Below are 22,749 nucleotides of genomic sequence, written 5' to 3'. Positions count from 1 at the left end.
TGATTATTTTTGTGTTTTATTTTCTACAAAATAAAAAAAATCGTTAAGATTTGGAAACACCAAGCAGGACCAGGATAATTAATACGTTGATTATTTGGATTAATTACTTTAAGGGGATGGGTACGAACTTTCGGCTTCAATGCTATTTAAATGGGATTCATTTTTTTTTCGAATCCTGAGAAAACTAATAAGTATTTTTAAAAAATTTAAACGCAGAATGAAAGATTACGTTATTACCGAGGGCCGAAAGTCCCTGAAAACTTCTATGTTTATTTTAATAAGTTAGAGAGGTGAAAAACTAAGAGAAAATTTAGTGTGATTTTTAATTTCAAATATCTCATTCAAAAGAAACTTTTTATTCATTCTAAGGGACTTTCTGCCCTAGGTAATAAAGTAATCTTTCATTCTGCGTTTAAATTTTTAAAAAATACTTATTAGTTTTCTCAGGATTCGAAAAAAATGATTACATTTAAAATACATTGAAAATTTTGACAGGCTTCAAAATGTTCCTTTCCTCTTAAGATGAAAAATAGGTCGACTCAGCTTGTTACAAAGGGTTGTCTAAGTATTGCAAAATTACTGAAAAAAAAAATTAAAATTCTTAAGAAAACTGTAACAAAAACAGGCACAACTACATTCAATGCAAACCTAATAAGACATAAATCATCATCTGCAAGTCTGTACCTATTCTATCTAAATTCCGGAGTTTTAGTCTGCTTTCTATTTACCTATACAAGGTTGGTTCACCTATATAGGGTCACCCAAAAGAGTCCACCCGGATATTTGGCAATATTCATTGGATTTTGTGAAAATAATATGATGTATAGGGTTATTCACTATATTTTGACCCCCTGTAAACTGCTTTATTTACAGAATTAGAAAAAAATGTCAAATACAAAATTTATTCGATTTTTAAATTATGATTTTTTGACATATATATCGTACTAGTGACGTCATCCTTTTGGGCGTGATGACGTAATCGACTATTTTTTTAAATGGGAATAGGGGTCGAGTGCTAGCTCATTTGAAAGGGTATTCAATTCCATATTCAGTAATATAAACATTAACATGATTAATTATACAGGGTGCCAAAAAATATATTTTTTAATTAAATTAATTGACACAAAAAGAAGAATGTATGTAATTTATTTAATTCAAAATACATTCTACTGCTGTCAGAAAACAGAAATAATTGTTTATTGAACAAATAAACATTACTTTTCACTTAAATTCAATGTTCAAGCTGTCACCCATCTGCCTCTTAGCAGTTTTAACATTGAATTTAAGCAAAAATCAATGTTTATTTGTGCAATAAACTTTTATTTCTGTTTTCTAACAGCAGTAAAATGTATTTTAAATTAAATAAATTACATACATTCTTCTTTTTGAGTCAATTAATTTAATTCAAAAAATTTTTTTGGACACCCTGTATAATTAATCCCGTTATTGTTTATATTACTGAATAGGGAATTGAATAACCTTTCAAATGAGCTAGCACTCGACCCCTATTCCCATTTAAAAAAATAGTCGATTACGTCATCCCGCCCAAATGGATGACGTCACTAGTACGATATATACGTCAAAAAATCGTAATTTAAAAATCGAATAACTTTTCTATTTTACATTTTTTTTTAATTCTGTAAATAAAGCAGTTTACAGGGGGGTCAAAATATAGTGAATAACCCTGTACCTACCTAATGTCATAATATACTATAATGTATCCCATGAATGTTTGCCTAAAGTGGAACTGGGCTGGACGCATAGCTAGAATGTCGTATAAGAGATGGACACAGCGAATAATAGGTATACTGGAGACCAAGACAAAGAGCATAAAGGAGTAGAGGTCGTCCGCCAAAACGATGGTCTGATGACATAAAACTGATCGACAAAAATTGGATGCAAACAGCACAAAACAGAAATACGTGGAAAATACTGAGGGAGACCTATATGCAGCAGTGGATAGATCCGGGTTAATTGATGATGATGCCATGAATGCCCATATTCGTTAAAACAGCTGAAATTCAATTATAATAGCACCCTTATGTTTTCCTATATCTTCATACCTACACTATCTGAGGTAGGTATATTATGTTATTCTTATTAATTATGTTATTAATTAAAGGCTCTGATCGACCAATGAGCGAAAAGAGTGTAATCCTTGTTAAATCCTTTTTCTAAAATTATACAGGGTGTAACAAAAATACAGGTGTAACAAAAAATACATCAATTATATCACAAATTCTGGGACGAAAAATCGTTCGATTGAACCTAACTTACCTTAGTACAAATGTGCACATAAAAAAAGTTATAGCCCTTTGAAGTTACAAAATAAAAATCGATTTTTTGTGTGTACATTCGTTACACGAATGTGTGTACTTTGTACGCATGTAAGAAGTTATACTTCTATTATATGATTTCAACGAAATCAATATACTTTAAACAGTTTGTCTACTACTTTCCAAAAATTTGTATTAAAACAATACCAAAAATTAAAAAAATAAAAGAATAAAACACACACAAACACATTGAAAAATACCACAAATGATTTCTGAACAATAATTGTTGCCAAAAATTTTAATTAAATACGTATTTGCTGAAAAAAATTATATAATAATATACATACAATCATAAAATCTATAAAAAAAATAAAAAAAAATGATATAACTTGCACTGGGCTTGAACCTACTTCCCGTGTATCCCGCCGTACGACAGTCGAAGCGATTTCAAACTGCACCACCTTCGCGTATACGTCATGTGGGAATATACACAAACTGAACAACTTTTTGACATTTTGTTTATATGAATTTTTATTAGTTTGATTTTTGTCGAATTAAAATACAACAATATATAGAGTAAGAAAACGATACATTAGATGAAAATTTGTAGAAAGTTTGTTTGTTATCAGATTATGTAAATCAAAGCATTGCCTACTAGGGGTATAGCGTAGCAAGTACTAGGGAAGTACATTATTTTTTTTACATTTTCCAAATAGGTATAAAGATAATTTTTTATTGGAATACAACTGAAACATTTAGAATTACGTACCTGTGGCTTTTCAAAACTATTTAAAAAGTCACTATAATTATAAATTTGATTTTATTTCTGTCCTCACAACAATAAAAACTAATATATTATACAACATTTTTGTTTACCGATAACCTCCATATTGAACAATTATTGACAGATCATTTCAACACCCAATCAGAGCCCGTATAAAGACTAATACCAAACTGTCGGTGTGCGCATGCGCGCAGATCAATATAAACTCGCGTTCAATCTCAATCGCGCCAAAGAAGTATAACTTCAAAAATTATAGTGAAATTTGTGCACCCCAAAAAAAAGTTTATGGGGGTTTTGTTTCCTTAAACCCCCCCAACCTTTTGCGTACGTTCCAATTAAATTATTATTGTGGTACCATTAGTTAAAGACAATATTTTTAAAACTTTTTTGGCTCCTAGTACTTTTTCGTAAAACCAGTTTTTATCGAGATATTTTGAATATTTGTCAAATCCATCACATTTTTGTAATATAATATGGTTAAGTATGATTATAGAGACCTGATAATAACAGGAAAATTTACATTTTTAGGTATACATATTTTGAACCAAATTAACAAAAGAAGCCAAATCTCGATAAAAAATGCCTTATCGAAAAAATAGAAAGGGGCAAAAAAAGTTTTAAAAACACTGTTTAACTAATGGTACCACAATAATAGTTTAATTGGAACGTATACAAATATTTGGGGGGTTTAAAGGAACAAATCCCTCATACAATTATTTTTATGTAAACATATTAAAAAAGAAGCCGCATCTCGATAAAAACTGAATTATCGAAAAAATACTAAGAGGCAAAAAAGTTTTATAAATATTGTGTTTAACTAGTGGTACCACATTAATAAGTCAATTGGAACGTACACAAAAGTTTGGGGGAGTTGAAGGGAACAAAACCCCATAAAATTTGTATGTTATTTTTTTACGATGATCCTGCCATAAAAATGCCACATGTCCATTTTCAATAAAAAATCTCTAAGAGTTTTCGATATATGGAAAAAAAAGGATTTTCATTTTGTAACTTCAAAAGGCTGTAACTTTTTTTATGTGCACATTTGGACTAAGGTAAGTTAGGTTCAATTGAAATATTTTTGGTCCCAGAATATGCGATTTAATTTATGACCTGCATTTTTGTTACACCCTGTATAATTAATCATTCATTGTTTCGAACTGTTTTTGAAGTGAATACTTCTAATCGCTCGGTAGGGAATTTTGACGGGACTAAAATCGTATTTGGCGTCATTCGAAATTCGAGACTCGTGTCTCGAGTAATCTTGCTTGGGGTGGTTTCAGCCCATGAGGGGTGAAAAATTAAATAAAATTAAATAAAATCGGATAAGGTCGAATCGAATGGAATAACATAAAATTTCATTAACCTACATATTCATTGTTCGTATGATTTGTAGAGATCAGATCGCTAACGAATGGACTATTTAGCAATAATAAATAAATCCTTTGATCCACAAAAATTCTGCAAACTAGAGAGCACATTTCAGTAATGTATTGTTGTCACGATATGATTGTTGTGACTCCACCTCTAATTCAATTATTATTAGATCAAACAAAAACTGTATTAATTACTTCTCTGTGGGTTTTGCGAACACGTCAAATTGTTCGTATTTTTTATGAAAATTTTCATAACACTTCGATTAATTTTTTTAACAAGGAAAACCCACCTCAACCGGAAAGGTAGCTGATGACTAATAACATCGATTCGAATTATTGTTTGCTCTTTAATTATGAATGTACATACCTACATCATCGTATTTCCTGGTCGTATTGTTGAGGTTATACACATTGTTATACATTCTTAAAGTTATATTCAATTATTCTTATCTATTATATAGCATCCGTATCCAATTCGAAATAAATCACAAATACTCCAGAGCAATAAGCAAGAAATATACCATGTTCCGGACCCTGAAATATCCAGGTAGCTGACAACTTTTTTAGTTATTGTAGACCTATAAGATGAAAACCTATCTGTTTCCTGCCTAGAGTTCGCGTCCGTTTTTTAATTACTAACAATTTAGTGCAAAAAACGCGATTTTTTCGATTTTTTGCACCCCATTTCAAATGCTAAATAGTTGACATAAAATTACAAAATTGTATTTTTTAGAACATCGAAAAAGCTTCAAAATGCCGATTTTTTTAAGTTAAAAAGTTAATTTGTTGCTTCGCAAACTGCAAAATAAGTGAAAATCGTTTTTTGTTAATACCTTTTACTAAAACTAACTTAGAACTTTAGTGTTTCACCCAAAGTTGGGTATTGGGGTACTTAACAAACCCTCAAAATTTGAGACCGATCCATTAATTAGTTTAAAAGTTATTCTATTTGTTTATCCCAGAGACCTTTGTTTTGCAATAACAAAAGACAGAAAATAATGAAGATGGGGCAATTTTGCGTATGCCAAATGAAAGCAAAAGAATGATACTATCAAAATGTATTAAAAAAAGATAACAAAGTTATCTAATATAGTCAAATATCCAATATCCTAATGCCAAATTTTTTATGTTTTGTAGTTTATAAACATTTAGAATAACTTTAAAAATATTGTCCGTAGAAAAAATCTTTTTACATATTCGAAAAGCTGGTATTTTACACGAATTTTCAAAAATGTAGTTCAAATGGTGACTAGTCGTGGTAGGTGAACGGGGAGCTGGGAACCTACAAATCCACGAGTTCAAAAACTAAAAAAGCAACTTAAAACTACTACTATCATCTTCTATATTTCGGGATCTACTCAATGGATTTTGATCTTTCTTTTTTTAATTTGTATGTACTTTTTATGTATATTACAAATATGCAATTTGTCTACACATTTATTCATTAATAAACTGTCTAATTTGTTTGTACAATTTTTGGAAAAATAATTTTTTCCCAAAATTTTTTTTTAAATCATACTATTATTATTAATCATAGAAAAGTTAAGGTATACTTTAATAAATAAATTATATTCAATAAATAATTATTTAATAAAAATAATTTATTTATTAAAGTGTACTTTTTCTTTTTCTATGATGATTAATGATACTGTGATTAAAAAATAGATTTTTGGAAAAAATATTTTTTCAAGAATTGTTTAAACAAATTAGAATGTTTATTAATTACATATTAATAAAGGACCCCGCAGAAACCTTATGAGAAATGGCTTTCTGTCAAATGCTCTGAAACTTTCGGTTTTGGTAGTCCTTATGTGTAGAACAAAAAACTCAATGGGCGTGTAGCTCCAAAAAATCATGCTTTTAAGATATAAGCCTCTGAAGTTATAGGTACAGTGAGGACGTTTGAGTTGGAATAAATTCAATTTCTCGAGAATGGGCGACTCCTGGAGATAAATTACGAACCAGGTCAATCTTTATTTTTAAATTATAATTTTTTGGCATATATACCATACTAGTGACGTCATCCATCTGGGCGTGATGACGCAATCGATGATTTTTTTGAATAAGAATAGGGGTCGTGTGATAACTCATTTGGAATGCTATTCAATTCTCTATTCCTATTCAATAATATAAGCATTAGCATAATTATTTGTACAGGGCGTCCAAAAAATGTTTTGAATTAGATTAATTCAGACAAAAAGAAGAATGTATATAATTTATTTAATTCGAAATACATTTTACTGTTGTCCGAAAACAGGAAAAAATGTTTATTTGATAAACAAATATTGTTTTTCGCTTAAATTCAATAGTAAAGCTGCCATTCACCTGTGTCTTAGCAGTTTCAACATTAAGCGAAAAGCAATGTTTATTTTTCAAATTTACCTTTTTTCTGTTTTCTGACAGCAGTAAAATATATTTTGAATTAAATAAATTATATACATTCTTCATTTTGTCTCAATTAATTTAATTCAAAAACATTTTTGGACACCCTGTATAAATAAATATGTTAATAAGACTAAGTTTTCAATCTAATGGCATATAAAAAAACATAATGTTACTCTACAAACCACCAGACTAAAAACAATGGGAACCTTCTCTGCTCTGGTTACACCTCCGAGGCTTCTACAATGTGCAAGCCATAACGGATGCTGAGACTAAGGAAGATGAGGGAATTTTACAATTTATAATTCACGTCACATCTGCTCAGCGCGGTAAAGTTCCAACGAGAATGGTTCCCTTCGTACTCCAATCAGAGTAAACATGTAAATCAAAAATGAATAACCATTTTCAATTTCGTTGCAAAACTAAAATACAGCCGCACCATATTTTAGTCCTATCAGTCTCTGATTGCTTTCTTATCTCCTTTATTGAAGAACATCAGCATGATTGCTCTCCTCCATTCATCTTGTATTCTGTTCGTGGTGATTATTTATGAATTAGAAGTTGCAATTGTTGTACAAGGTAATCACCTCCATATTTTAAGAGTTAATTTGGTGTTTGATCTTCTCCTGGTGACTTTATATTTTTTATTTTTTTATGTTTTATATATACGAATATCATCATCATCATCATCAGGGCTTTTCATTCCAGGTGGAATGTTTGCCGCTCTTACTTAGAGCTCTCAGATTCGCTTATTGCGGTGAATCACTCCGCATTCCACTTGTATGTTGTCAAAGTTTGTTGTATGACTTGGCTTTCGTTACTATTTTCTTCCACTCATTTCGATATGTGCATAGTTCCCTCCAGTTTCTCACTTCCAGAATTTTGATATCTCTCATGACCTGGTCCTCCCATCTCTCTCTGGGTCTTCCTCTTGGTCTTTCAGTTGCCGGTTTCCATCTGGTGATCTTCTTAATCAGTCGGTCGTTTTTTCTTCTTTCTACGTGTCCCAGCCATCTCAGCCTCTGTGATTTAATAAATCTAACTATATCTTCTCCCTTCATTATGTCTCTTAGTTCATGGTTCATTTTTCTTATCATTTCTCCGTTTTCCATTCTTATCGGGCCCATGATGCGTCTGAGGATTTTCCTTTCGAATATTCTCAATTTTTCTTCATCTTTTTCCGTGAGGCACATTGTCTCAGCTGCGTACGTAACTACTGGTCTGATTGCAACTCTGTATATTTTCAGTTTTGTATTTCTGGATAAGTTCTTGTCCTTCATAAGCCTATGATATCTCCGTATGTTTTGTTGCCTGTTAGTATTCGTTCCGTTACTTCTTCACTTCTCTTGTTTTGGCCATTCACTATTACTCCCAAATATTTAAATTGTTGGACTCTTTCAAAAGTGTAGTTTTCTATTTTGATTTCTCTCATCCTGTTATTTTCTCTTCTAGAGCAGAGTAGATATTTTGTTTTTCCTTCGTTAATTTCTAGACCTCTTTTCCGTGCTTCTTTTACCAGGATTGTTACTGCTTCTTTTAATCTTTCCTTGTCTCTTCCCATAAGAACTAAATCATCTGCATATGCAACTATTTGTGTTGAGGAGTGGGCTATAGTTCCTTTAATTTTGCTGGCCTTGACTGTTCCTTCTAGTGCTATGTTGAATAATGTGGTTGACAGAGAGTCGCCTTGTCGCACTCCTGTTTCTATTGCAATTGATTTTGTGCTACCTTCTTCTGTTGTTACTTTGGCTCGAGCTCCATCCATGGTCATTTTTGTTAATCTGATTAATTTTGCTGGTATATCTTGATTTTTCATTTCAATAAATAATTTATTTCTTCCAATACAGTCAAAGGCTTGTCTGAAGTCTACGAAGAGGATGTGGAGTTCTATGTTGTGTTCGTGGCATTTTTCGATTGTTTGTGTAACTATGTGGATCGCATCTGTAGTGGATCTGCCTTCTCTGAATCCTTGCTGGTAGTCCCCAATTTTTTTCTCTGTGTATTGATTTGAGTTTTTGTTTGATGAGGGCTGTTAGAATTTTATATGTTGTACTCAGTAGAGATATTGCTCTATAATTGTTACAGTTTGTTACTTCTCCTTTCTTAAATATTGGTATAATTCTGCCTTCTTTCCAATCCTCGGGCATTTCTTCTGCTTCCCATATTCTAACTATTAGGTTATAGATGCTTGTTAATAACTTTTCCCCTCCGTTTTTAATGAGCTCATTGGGAATTTCATCTGGGCCTGGTGTTCTTTTCTGTTTCATTCTTTGAATGATGGCTAAATATTCATCATGTGTTGGCATCGCTATTTCATTATCTCTAATGTCTTCCATTGCGCCTACCTCCTCTACCGGGCTTTCTTTGCATCTATATAGTTCTGTGAAGTGTGTTTCCCATGATCTATTGTCAATTTTAACTACTGGTCTGCCTTTTCTTTGTTGAGCTTTTAGGTATCCAAATAGTTTGGCGCTGTCTTTACTATTAATTTCTAGTTCCTTTAACAGCTCTTCGATCCACAGTTTTTTTTTGTTCTTGCAACAATTATCGGCTACTTTCTTTTTTTCTTTATATTCTTCTTTAGTTGATATCCATTTATCTCTTGCTTGGTTTTTATGTTTGATTTTGTTTTCGCATTCTGCATCAAACCACTCTTTCCTTCTTTTTATTTCCCTCTGTCCTAGCACCTCTTCAGCTGATTTCAAAATGGATTCTTTTATATTTTTCCATATGTCCTCTGTATTATTTGCTTGTGTTAGGTTTTCCTTTAGGGTTGTCTCATATTGTTCTCTTAGTTCCTGTACTTTTAACTTCTCCAGATTCCATCTTCTTTTGTTTTGTCTTGTTCTCTCTGCTTTAATTATCTTCATTTTGATTTCTCCTATTACTAGAAAATGGTCTGTGTCGACGAATATATTTTGCATTATATTTGTATACGAATATATTATATATTGTATATTTTAAATTAATTAATTCAAGCTTAGAGTCAAGGTTTTCGCAAATAACAATTCAAACCATGGTATAAAGATTAATAAGAAAATTACAGTGAGAGTCACAACAAATTACTAAACCATTGACCTTATCACCTGACATGTTTTATATTAAGTATATAGTAGTTAAGCGCTGACTGAATTTTAAATTATAATAGATATTTAGGTATATATTCTATAAACAATTTAATTTAACAATACAATGTCCAATGATTTATCAACTCATATAAAAATATTTCGAGTTATAAAATTATTTTAGTTAGTATTGTTTGGGTTTTATAACTGGGCATAAATCACTTTTCCTTCTTTCATCGTGCTCCTAACCAATTTCGGGTTGGTAATCCCCAATTCACCCCTAAATTTTATATATTTACTCCAAATAAGTAATGCCGAATGAAATCCTAAAATAAAGAGGACCAGATCTGACCAAACAACTATTAAAACATACAACAACAGAACAAAACAGAATATTACAAAAATGGAGATCAATTAAGCATCCTTATACCTCCCTTCAAAAAAGAAGACAAATCGGACCCGGAGAAGTGCAGAAATAGTTAATTATGTACAAAGTCAGTAAAGTTACTCTTTATCGAACGAGTCTGATATTATGAGCCGAGCGAGCCTAGCGAACGAGGCGAATAACAGACGAGTTCGATAAAGAGTCTTTACTGACGTGGTGCATACAAAATTTTATCGCCAGCAATAGACGGCCGGAGTGATGACGTAGAAGTGTCAATTTTTATTGACATATGTCATGTCAGATTTTTCCAAACCTTTCCAAACAAACGTTGTTTAGTGTGACACATTTGTATTTTTTATTGTTTTTTCAGTTTTTACAGAGTATATTTCCTTTTTTGCAATATGTAAGTATTGTTATAGTTACTACAACAATTTTACAAGGTTGTGTAAATAATAAAGCATGATGTTTTATATAAATAGCAATAACAGGTATGTATGGGTGAAGTAAGGTTAGAATTTATTTGATTTTTAGAAATTTTAGATTTTATGTTTTATTTTTTTTAGATTTTATACTAATTAAAAAGTTTTGAGATTCGGTAAAACCGTACTTTTCAACGTGTTTACAATCTTTGTTTGGAAAGTGATCATCATAACACTGAATATAGCCGCAGTTGGCTGTGACGTCACACTCCGGTCGTCTATTTGATATTGGTTTTAATACCCACCTACAATTTACGAATTGTACATATTATGTACACGAAATTTTGAATTTTCTAAATCTGACTGAATTGAAAAATGGGCCAAATCCCATCTTACAGTTTAGGAAAAGACTCGCCTATCCATATGTCAACCATCCATTATGGTCAAAGGGTGTGGATTTTACGGTCCTCTCCATTTGGCATCTGTTTTTCGTTCTCGTCCCCAAAACTCCCAAAAATTTAAGAGGATCGGTACGTATTTTCGGCTGCAATGCTATTCAAATGGGGATTCATTTTTTTCGAATCCTGAGAAAACTAATAAGTATTTTTGAAAAATTTAAACGCAGAATGAAAGATCACGTTATTAGCGAGGGTCGAAAGTCCCTGAGAACTTCTATGTTTATTTTAATAAGTTACAGGGGTGAAAAACTAAGAGAAAATTTAGTGTGATTTTTAATTTCAAATATGTCATTCAAAATAAACTTTTTATTTATTCTAAGGGACTTTCGACCCTCGGTAATAATTTAGTCTTTCATTCTGCGTTTAAATTTTTCAAAAATATTTATTGGTTTTTTCAGGATTCGAAAAAAATAAACACAATGCCGTGGTAATATTTTCCAAATCGATCTTTGTCTTACAACGCACTCAGCCGAATATAATATTGTCAGCATATTATATTGTCAGTCAGACACTGACAATCAGTGACAATTTTAAATATTTGACATTGCATCGGGAATATGTTGAGTTATTGATTAAATATTACTTATTGAAATATAGTGTATTTGATAAATAATTGATTTAAGACGTGAACTTAATAAAAAGTTATTTATTGTGTATTATTTGTGGAAGATCCAAGCAGAGAATACATCAGGATAATATATTCTGTGATCCAAGTATTTTGTTGTTAAAGATGTTCAAAATTGTAAGCGTTCCATAACAATATATTATTAAAAAATCACGTTAACACTTTTCTTCTTTTCTCGATTGAGTATTAGTCTTTGTTGTACAAATAAATTATTACAATCACTGAATACATAGTTAGTGAAAAAATTATCACATTTATTAACTGAATTAATAATTTCCAATTATAAAAATAACAGTTATCCAAGAACATTCAAAACCCATCTCTTTAAATTAATGATGACATTTTCAAGTAGAATGACATTCTAGTAATGTTTACATATCCATACCAGTGTGAATTTTACTACACGTAATTTGCCGTGTAAAGACAGAACGTGTAAAGACAGAAAAGTAGGGATACACGTAAAATATTTGCGAATTATGTACCCATAGCCTTAAACTCCCATTAGATTTTTATGGATTACACAAATTTCGCAGATATTTTTTTAAGATGTTCCTGCCACAAGATTGTCACCTGTCCGTTTTCAATAAAAAATCTCAGTTTTCGATATAAGTACCAACATATTAGTCCAGGAACCGAAGCTTTTCACCTCGCAATTTTTACAGAATGGATCGATTTGCTTGAAAATTTGAGAATAAGTAGTGGATAGTCCAAGGATCAAAATCTATATGATACCGAAAGGCGCTTTTACCATGGGGGTGGTTGCCACCCCATTTCGGGGGTGGAAATGTTTTATTATATTTTGATCACAAAAGTTGGTAAAAACATTCATTCTAAGTAAAAAACGTTCTATACATTTTTTTGATAAAATTAATAGTTTTCGATTTATTCGCTATCGAAAGTGTTAGTGTTATATCGAAAAAATCAATGTTTTTAATTGTTTTTCTGCTAATAACTCAAAAAGTTTTCGTTTTATCAAAACAACTTTACTTAATAAAAATGTACCTTTTGAAAAAATACATAAAACCGTTTTTCTTAATTTCCTTTAAGACCAATAGCAATAGAGCTATAGATTATTATATGTTAGCTCTTCTATGCTAAATGTTGCTAAAATGCTAAATATTGTAGTTTCAAAGTCAAAAGACGGAAAAACTATGCATTTTTGGAGGACAACTTGTTTAAACTAATTTAAAGTATTTAAAAATCTCTATCTCTAGAAATAAAACAAAAGTCTCTAGCTCAAAAATTAAGTGACTTATAATGAAAAGAATGTCAGTCCCTATTGTTTTCAGCGAAAAAGTGATAGGAAGCAACTCCCTACTCACCACCCTAATTACAATTCGTCATTGACCTTATTTGGTCTTCTTTATTTATGTATTATTAATAGGCTCTAGAAGTTTGACCGGTTTATAATGATTAGTTTTAAAAAAAATGGAGTTAAAAGCGAATAACGAATTTTTGTATAGTTCAAGCAATCTATATAGTGTAATAGGTAAGATTTGTAGCTTTCTTTGGGTTGTTCTTCTTTAATATTAGGCCGGCAGCTGGTGTTTTCTGGTAATTAAATATGTAGTTAAAAATATTTATTTATACTTAGGTAAATAGCGTTAAAGCAGGACATAATATTGTATGTGTTAAAATTAATTTTATCAATTTTTTAATAACATTTAACCTCACAGGGACCTCCCTCTTACCGCATGCTTGCATTAATAACTGATGTAGAATAGCTTTTATAATTAATCTTGTTATTGTTAGAATTACTGATACTAAAAGAACTTTATAAAAACACAGTTAGATCTAAAATTACTTTAGGTATACAGTTCAAAACTTTAAAATTCAGCACAAAATGCAAGCATGTCCCCGCTCTTTTTTTTATTAAAAATACAAAATCTAAAAATATTTTTTTAACCGAGTCTTTTCATTAGTACACTTATGCTTGGAAAATGAATTACACAACACAACAATTAAAATACTGATACACTTAACTCATTTTCTCCTTCTTCCGTATTTTCTTCGTCACTATCATCGCCCAATTCAATAATAAATTTATTTCCACCATTAATGTGGAAGTGCCCAATCTTCTTATAATATTCTTCCACTTTGATCACTTTGGCGATTCTTTTCTGCCAGTCTACTTTGGTAATATTGGCTACTTCTTTTTTAATGATCTCAATTACCTTTTTGTCAAATTTAGGAAATTTATTTGAACGCCTTATACTTGGTTTTAATTGTCCCCAAATTAACTCAATAGGATTGAAAACACAAAAGTAGGGGGGAAGTCTCAATATAGTGTGTCCATGCTTTTCGGCAATACTCTCTAGAGCGTATAATTTTCTAAATTGCTTTGTGTGTAGAACTTCAATAAGTTGTTTTTTTGTGTAAAAATCTTCGAAATACAAATCATTTTCCATTAAAAAATTTTGTAGGTCAGCTTTCTTTGAAGATGTATTTGGTATTTTAGTGAGTTGTCGGGAATGATAGGAAGCGTTGTCAAGCACTATTACGCTGTTTTTCTCCAAGTTTGGGATCAGCGAGTTTTCAAACCAATCTTCAAAAATGTCAGCTTCCATATTCTTGTGGTAGTCAACGTTACAATCTTCCATTTTCTTCCCACATAATTTTAAAGCATTCGGAACCCATCCCTCACTTCCTCCGCAATGTACAATAATTAGTCGCGAGCCTTTATTTGCAGGCATTTCTGGTATGCACATGCTTGAACCATCTGTCCATCCTTTCTTTACTGTATCGTGGGTATCATACCAAGTTTCATCTAAATAATAAATTCTCCTATTTTCTTGCCTATATTTAGTAATTTCTTCTAGGTACATATTACGTCTGTTGACTATTCTTTGGCTTTCCATAATTGCTTGACGTTTATTTATTTTTTTGAACTTAAAGCCCATTTTTTTTATCCAATTTTGAAGAGTTTTCTCACAGCAGTTCATATTTCGACCGGTTGTTTCCAATTTCTTTCTTATTATTTCTATTGTAGGTATTTCATTGCTTTTGTAGCAGTCGTATATTGTGGTTTTCAATAGTTTTACAAGTGAAGGATTCAAAGGTCTTGAAAATTTGTAGTCACATCGTTTCTTGCGATGATAGGGTTCATTTTTAACTATTTTATATACAGTAGAAAGTGGAATTTCTGTTAAATCAGAGGTGGCTTGTGCCAATAGTGTTTTATCGAAGCCGAATTTCGTACGTAGATTTTTGTATACATTCAAACATACTTGCTGTGTTTCTGCATTTAAATGCATTCGAATCTTCTTTACGATCTCTTTTTTTTTAGTAATTACATTCACACTAGCACTGGCAATTTCTACAATATCAGCGTTATCGTACGCGATATTTACATTATCCCACGGGCGCCACATCACTATTCACATTAATTAAATTACAATAATCAACACTTGACACTCTCCAAACGAAATACTAAACCAATATTCAAAATAATTACAGCAAACAAAACACTCGTATCACTTAACACACGTACACTCCAGTACTAATACACTGCTAGCTACCGAACTAAAACTAATCTTTTGCACGAAACTTGTGAATAGATATGCGGGAGGTCTGGCCGTAAAAACACAGATGCTTTCACAAAGGGCCGCTTCTTAAACGTTTGACCTAACATCTATATTTGAAGAATATCATATTTCACCGGCTTAAAGCTATTCTACAGTATTTTTTACTTGGACAATAGTTTGGAAAAAAATTGTCTTTTTTTCAGAATAGACAGATTAGAATCAGAGATAGAAAAAAATGTTTAAATATGAAATTGTAGCTTATTTAATTCCCAAGAACATGATTTGCAAAAATTTTTTCCACGGCAAAAATTAAGTGAGCTATTGACAATTAAAACTTGTAACAACATGCAAAAACCAGCTTTACCAACCCTCTCAAAGTCACCTCTTTTTGCGACTGAGCATTTTAAAAAGATTTAATATCAATAGGCTTAAAGATCATGCAAAAACCTACAAAATTATTTTTTACAAAACTTGCTAAAATAAAGAATAAAAAAGTTACGGTTAAAAAATCAATATATTTTTTTGAAAAAAAAAAGGAGAAATCCAGTTCGAAGCATAATAATGTCAGTTAGCGGTATTTTTGGTCATTGACCTTATTTACTCTTCTTTGTTTATGTATTATTAATAGATTCTAGAAGTTTGACTGGCTTAGAATGATAGTTTTTATAAAACTAGAGTTAAAAGCGAATAACGAATATTTGTAGTTTGGTAAAAAATCACATTTTCTTCAGAATAGAAAGATTAGCATTAGACATACGAAAAAATGTTTTTAAATATGAAATTGTAGGTTATTTAATTTCAAAGAAGCTGGTTTAAAAAAATTTTTTCTACCGCAAAAATTGAGTGAATCGTAAATGAGCCTATATAAAAAAACATTGATTTTGTCGATATAAAACTAACACTTTCGATAGCGAATAAATCGAAAACTATTAATTTTATCAAAAAAATTTATAGAACACTTTTTGCTTAGAATGAATGTTTTTATCAACTTTTGCAGTCAAAATATAATATAAAATTTCCACCCCCGAGATGGGGTGGCAACCACCGCCATGGTAAAAGCGCCTTTCGGCATCATATAGATTTTGATCCTTGGACTATCCACTACTTATTCTCAAATTTTCAAGCAAATCGATCCATTCTGTAAAAATTGCGAGGTTTTGTCCTATATTAAGCTTCATTACTTGGACTATATTGGAAAAAATCTATTTTCATTTTGTTACTTCAAAAGGGTGTAACTTTTTTTATTTGCACATTTGTACTAAGGTAAGTTGGGTTTAATCGAACTATTTTTGGTCCTAGAATATGTGATTTTTATGACCTACCTTTTTGTTACTTACACCATGTAAACTGTTTATAAGTAAAATTTAATCTTCTGCATTAATTAACGTTTAATCTTCTGCATATTTGACCTGTATCATAGAATGTCACGAAGAAGACATTTTTGCTAATTTCTCTTGTCTAAAATGTCGGTCGATTCTCCTCAGTAATAAAATAATATCAATGCCATTCTTGCCTGATCCGTATTATCTAGTGATTCTAAATTTAATGCGAACGAAAACGAAGCCAAGGTAGAAGAAAACTTAAACGACAATATAAAAACTACGACCATTACCGAGAGTAAAGCGGGTACCGCTCCAATCACGTTAACCTCGTCGAAAGTACATATAAGTATATATATGTAAGAACAAAATTGAATCCATTTACATAATACAAATATGGTAAGGAGTTGTTACTTCTAAGGTTTACTATACAGTGTGAAACCATTATTTATTGTATTTACGATAATTGTTGTTCTTGAAGTGCTAAATAAAAGACAAAATAGTTTACTTCTTACGATAAATAGAAGGATGCTGTTTTAATAGGACATGTTATTGTAAATAGAAGCATTTACTTAGCATAACATATACCTACCGCATAAAACAGCACTGAACAAAATCATCTAAGTACTTAAAAGTCTGGTACAATAACTACCTTCAATGAAGTTATCAAAACATTAGAATCACTAAGAAATTTAAGCAATTTTGGTAAAAATCTAATCTTTCATCAACACTCTTATATCACGTTTTTGTAAATTTGACCACATAAGTTTGTTGTCACACCCAAGAGACTGACACCAACACAAACGAAAATCAGAGTCGGAGGACTACATACGGAATCCACGGAATACTTATACAGAAAAAGAACATCACAGAAGATTGTTCTTCTTCTTCTTCTTTTATATAGGCAGTACTGCCTGTTTTTCTTCAACGGTGCCTTTCATTCTGCCCCTAAGTTGTCATTCCATCTTTTCCTTGGGCGTCCTATACTTCTCCTGCCTAACGGTGACTTGTCCCTGGCTATTCTTACTATCCTTGATTCAGACATCCTGTTTACGTGCTCATTCCACTCTTCTTTTCTGTTCTTTACCCAGGTATTTATATTGTCTACTCCACATATGCGTCTGATTTCCTCACTTCTTACCCTATCCTGTAGTCCTTTTCCAGCAATCCTTCTTAAGATCTTCATTTCGTTGGTTTCCAGATGTCTTCGTGTTTTGCTTGTATCTCTGGTCTTGTTTCGGCCTTTATATTCGGGCCTTTGTTTCCAATCTTAGGTGTTTGTTTTTCCAAATTGTGTCGTTTAGGCATTCAGCCGTTCTACTGGCTTTAATTATTTGATCTTTTATCTCTTCTTCGATATTGTTGTCGGCTGATAGATTAATTTCCAGATATTTGAAAGTCATTACTTGTTGTATAATTTGATTGTCTAACTCCAATTTGCATCTTATTGGTTCTTTGGCAATTACTAAGCTTTTTGTTTTTTGGGCTGATATTTTCATATTCATTTCTTTTGCGTTAATGTTGAACTCGTGCAATAATCTTTGTAGGTCGTCTTCGCACTCTGCTACTAACACGGTGTCATCAGCATTTTTTATCTCTCTAGATTATTTTTATCTCTCTATTGCCCATTTTGTACCCTCTTTTTTTCTTCACTTGTTTTATTATTGCATCCAAGATTATGTTAAACAGTAGAGGGCTTAGTGAATATCCTTGCCTGATTCCTGTGTTTGTTTCTATGGGTTCTGTTATTATTCCATTGACTCTCATTTCTATTTTATTTCTTACATATATGTTTTCTATCAGTTTTATGATATCCAGTGGTAAATTTTTCTCATATAGTAGGTGTATCACATCTTTTAATTGGATTCTATCAAACGCTTTCTCTAGGTTTATGAAACAGAAAAAGCCTGATTTGTTATATTCTAATGATTTCTCCGCTATTTGCCTTATCACAAAAACTGCATCGTTACATGATCTTCTACTTCTAAATCCTTGTTGTTCATCCGATATATTTATGCACGCCATTATTTTCTCCATAAGTATTTTTGTTGTGAGTTTCAGTAGAGTGCTCAGTAAATTTATCCCTCTATAGTTACTGGGGTCTGCCCTATCACCTTTCTTAAATAATGCTATCAGTTGAGTGCCATTCTTCTGGAATTCTTCCTGCATTTATTATTTTACTTATAAGGATATTCAGTCCTTTGTGAAGTCTATCTCCTCCGTACTTTAAAAGTTCATTAGCTATTCCATTTTTCCCAGGAGCTTTCCGATTTTTCATCTTTTTTAAGGCCTTTTTTATATCTTCCTCTTTAATGTCTGTTTTCTCATCCGATTCTAATCCTGGTGTTTCCCGTTCTTTGTGATTAGCTGTTTGATAGAGGTTTTTTAGGTAAGTTGTCCATGTATTTGTATCAATATGTTTTACTTATATCAATTCCTTCATATCTGCTCTTTTACCTTTTATCATTTTCCACATTTCCTTTTGCATCCCATAAAAGTCGTGCTCCATCTCTTTTGAAAATGCTTCCCAATGTTCTGTTTTCTTCCTTCTTACTATTGAGTTTAATTCATTTCTTACTCTTTTATATTCTTCATGTTTGTCTCGTTCTTTTGGACTTGTATTCTAGGTAGATTTTCTTTTTTTCTTGGCATTTTATTTTTATTTCTTCACAGAACCATGGAGTTCTTCTTTTCTTTCGTATATGTTTACTTATGTTACGTTCTCCAAGTGCTTCCGTTGCTGCCATTTTGATATTATCTCTGATCTTCCTCCAACTTTCTTCTATGTCTTCATCCGGTGTAATGTAGTTTTCATTCAGTACTTTTTGCAGTCTTCTCTGGTAGGTATATATAGGGTGAGGCAGATAACTGGCCTATTAGAAATATCTCGAGAACTAAAGGCAACAGAATCATGAAAATTGGAATAAAGGGGTTTTGAAGGATGATCTATTAAATGAAAATATTTTCATCTATTTGCAACTTCCGGTTATACCGGAAGTTGCTTATAACTTCGTTTTTTTAAATGGGACACCCTGTATATTTTTACATTTTTGGTTTCTCTTCGAGGCTTTCTTTCTTAAAATATAAGGTTTTGTACTAATATACAGGGTATTTTAAAAGATAATTACGTTTTTTTATTAATTTCGTAGCAACATTCACACCCTGTAGAATTGCAGTAGTTTGACATCTAAAACTCTACTTACGTTTAAATAATTTTTAATATACTCTACTATTGTTAAGAATCATTAGTATAGCTAAATTTCTAATTTTAGTATACAGGGTTGGTCGAAACTCGGAATGAGTATTTTCTGAGTTTTCTTAAATGGAACACCCTGTATTTTTGTATTGTAGTGAAATGATATTTTATAGTACTTTTTTATTTCTTAAGCATTCCCTATACCTATCTGCTTTAATTTGTGAGTTATTGGTGATTCAAGCTAAACATTAATTGCAACAAAAAATACGTAAAATTTTATTACGTTGGCCGTGAAAATACTCAATCCCAAATAATTTTTTAGAAATAAATACATATTAATCCAGACTGCTCCTTAAAATTACCAATAATGGTTTAGCTATCGAAATACCTACTTAGTTAAGATTGTTGGTGCGATTAACAATTGAGCACAAATTAAAGCAGTTAGGTATAGGGAATGCTTAAGAAATAAAAAAGTACCATAAAATATCATTTCATTACAATACTAAAATACAGGGTGTTCCATTTAAGAAAACTCAGAAAATACTCATTCCGAGTTTCGACCAACCCTGTATACTAAAATTAAAAATTTAGCTATACTAATGATTCCTAACAATAGTAGAGTATATTAAAAATCATTTGAACCTAAGTAGAGTTTTAGATGTCAAACTACTACAATTCTACAGGGTGTTAATTTTGCTACGAAATTAATAAAAAAACGTAATTATCTTTTAAAATACCCTGTATAATATTACAAAACTCATATTTTAAGAAAGAAGACATCGAAGAGAATCCAAAAATGTAAAAATATACAGGGTGTCCCATTAAAAAAAACGAAGTTATAGGCAACTTCCGGTATAACCGGAAGTTGCAAATAGATGAAAATATTTTCATTTAATAGATCATTCTTCAAAACCCCTTTATTCCAATTTTCATGATTCTGTTGCCTTTAGTTCTCGAGATATTTCTAATAGGCCCTTTATTTGCCTCACCCTGTATATCTCGTGTTGACAAATCTCGAAGCTGTTCTACCTTTATTCTTGTCTCACATTCAACAGGGTTTTCTTTCCTGTTTCTTTGTAGCTCTATTCTGATTTTTCCAAGTACTAGGTTGTGATCGCTTCCATGTATTAGCTGCACTTAAACATCGTATGTCTAGTACTTGAGAGTGGTGCATGTTTCTGTTTGTCAATATATAATCAATATCGGATCTGTGTGCTCTTGTATTTTGGAATGTATATTTTTGTTGATCTTTGTGTCTGAAGAACGTATTGTTTATTCGAAATTCGTTCTGAGAGCAGAAGTTAATAAGTAGTTCTCCATTTTCATTTTTGTTGTCTTCATTGAATCATTGCTTTATTCCTGGTATAATTATGTTACCGACTCTTGCGTTCATGTCTCCAGACAGAAGATTGTTACGAATAAAATATTAAAAAACGATAACGTCGAGGAGAGTTGACAAAAACTCTTTTTTTTTTATTTTGAAAAATGGCTTTGGCAGAGCCAATTAGCCAGACTTGTTTGTGATTGATTGCAGATTCATAGTCATAAATTTTTTATAAACATAAGTACATTCTACAATATTATTTTTATAGGTACATTGGTACATTGTGTAGCTTTTTTTTTATTTTGTTTTTTTTTTAATTATTTTACTGTTTTTCTAATGTGTATTTTAATTTGTGCGAAACACTTTTTTTTATGTTTGTTTCTATTTTTTTTTTCTTTTTTTTATGTTTGTTTCTATTTTTTTTTTCTTTTTTTTTATTTATTATTTTTTTGTTATTATTTTATTATGTGTTTTTTTATATATATATTTTTTTTTATTTTTTCAAACCACATTAACAAATAATGCCTATTATATTACGTTTACAACTTGTATTTACATAATTTAACATGTTTATAAATGAGATGAAGAATTTCCATATCATTTGTAAATATTAAAGTATTAAGGTTTATTGGGAAAAAACATTTTAAATCTTTTAATTCCTTATAAAGGTCGTTTATGTTATTTATGTTTAAATGACATTCTAATATGACATGTGTTAGATCTCCGATTTTGCCACAAGTACAATTGGGAGTATCTGACAAGCCGATTCTATGCATGTAAAAAATAACATATAATTGTGACAAAATGACAAAAACTCAAAAATAACATATAATTCAAGCAACAACAGAAGCATTGGAAAGAGGAAAGTAACGAACACACGATATCAAAACAGAAAACCCCATGGTTTAGAGAGGAAGTGAAGACAAAATGTGAAGAAAGGAAGAAGGAAGCCTTTTTACAATACAGAACACAATAAACACAACAGGCATACAACCACTATAAAGGAATTCAAAATGGAACGAATACTTTAGTCAAACGAATAAAAAGGGAACACTGGGAAAGTTTCTTCAAATAGATGGAACACAACTTCTACGAAACGCAAAGAGAAATATGGAGAATGATCAGAGCACAAATAAAAGAGATGAACGATCTAATAAAAACGTGACATATTCAGAAGGAAACATGGGCAAACTACTTTCTATCCTTATTTGCTAAAGTGATAGTAATAAACAACCAACACCAGAAGTGACAACAAATGAAGAAATAACCATTGAGGAGGAAGAGATAAAAGAAGCATTAAGGAAATTCAAAAATAGAAAATCACCATAAGAAGAGAAAATACCAAACGAACTCCGGAGGATCAGATCTGGCGAAACAACTATTACCTAAAACTAATCCAAAAAATAATAGAACAAAACAGAATACCTCAAGAATGGAAATTAATCATCCTAATACCTCTGTTCAAAAAGGAAAACAAATCGGACCCGGAGAACTACAGAGGAATTAATTTATTAAACACAATACTACAATTAACAACCGAAGTGATAACAAACTGAATGAAATTATAACATTAGCAGAAGAACAACGAGGTTTTAGGTCGGGAAGATCATGCGCCA

The 22,749-nt window shown here is 31.1% G+C and overlaps 1 protein-coding gene across 3 annotated transcripts in view; it reads right to left on the bottom strand.

The window, feature by feature from the left end:
* LOC114341196 (mitogen-activated protein kinase kinase kinase 13-A) overlaps positions 1-22,749 on the bottom strand; it is a 309,717-nt gene that overhangs the window by 280,868 nt on the left and 6,100 nt on the right. The gene's annotated exons all lie outside the window — the stretch shown is intronic.

The sequence above is a fragment of the Diabrotica virgifera genome, chromosome 8, assembly GCF_917563875.1.
Source record: "Diabrotica virgifera virgifera chromosome 8, PGI_DIABVI_V3a".
Taxonomy (NCBI): Eukaryota; Metazoa; Arthropoda; class Insecta; order Coleoptera; family Chrysomelidae; genus Diabrotica; species Diabrotica virgifera.
This window is presented reverse-complemented; position numbering and strand designations above follow the sequence as displayed.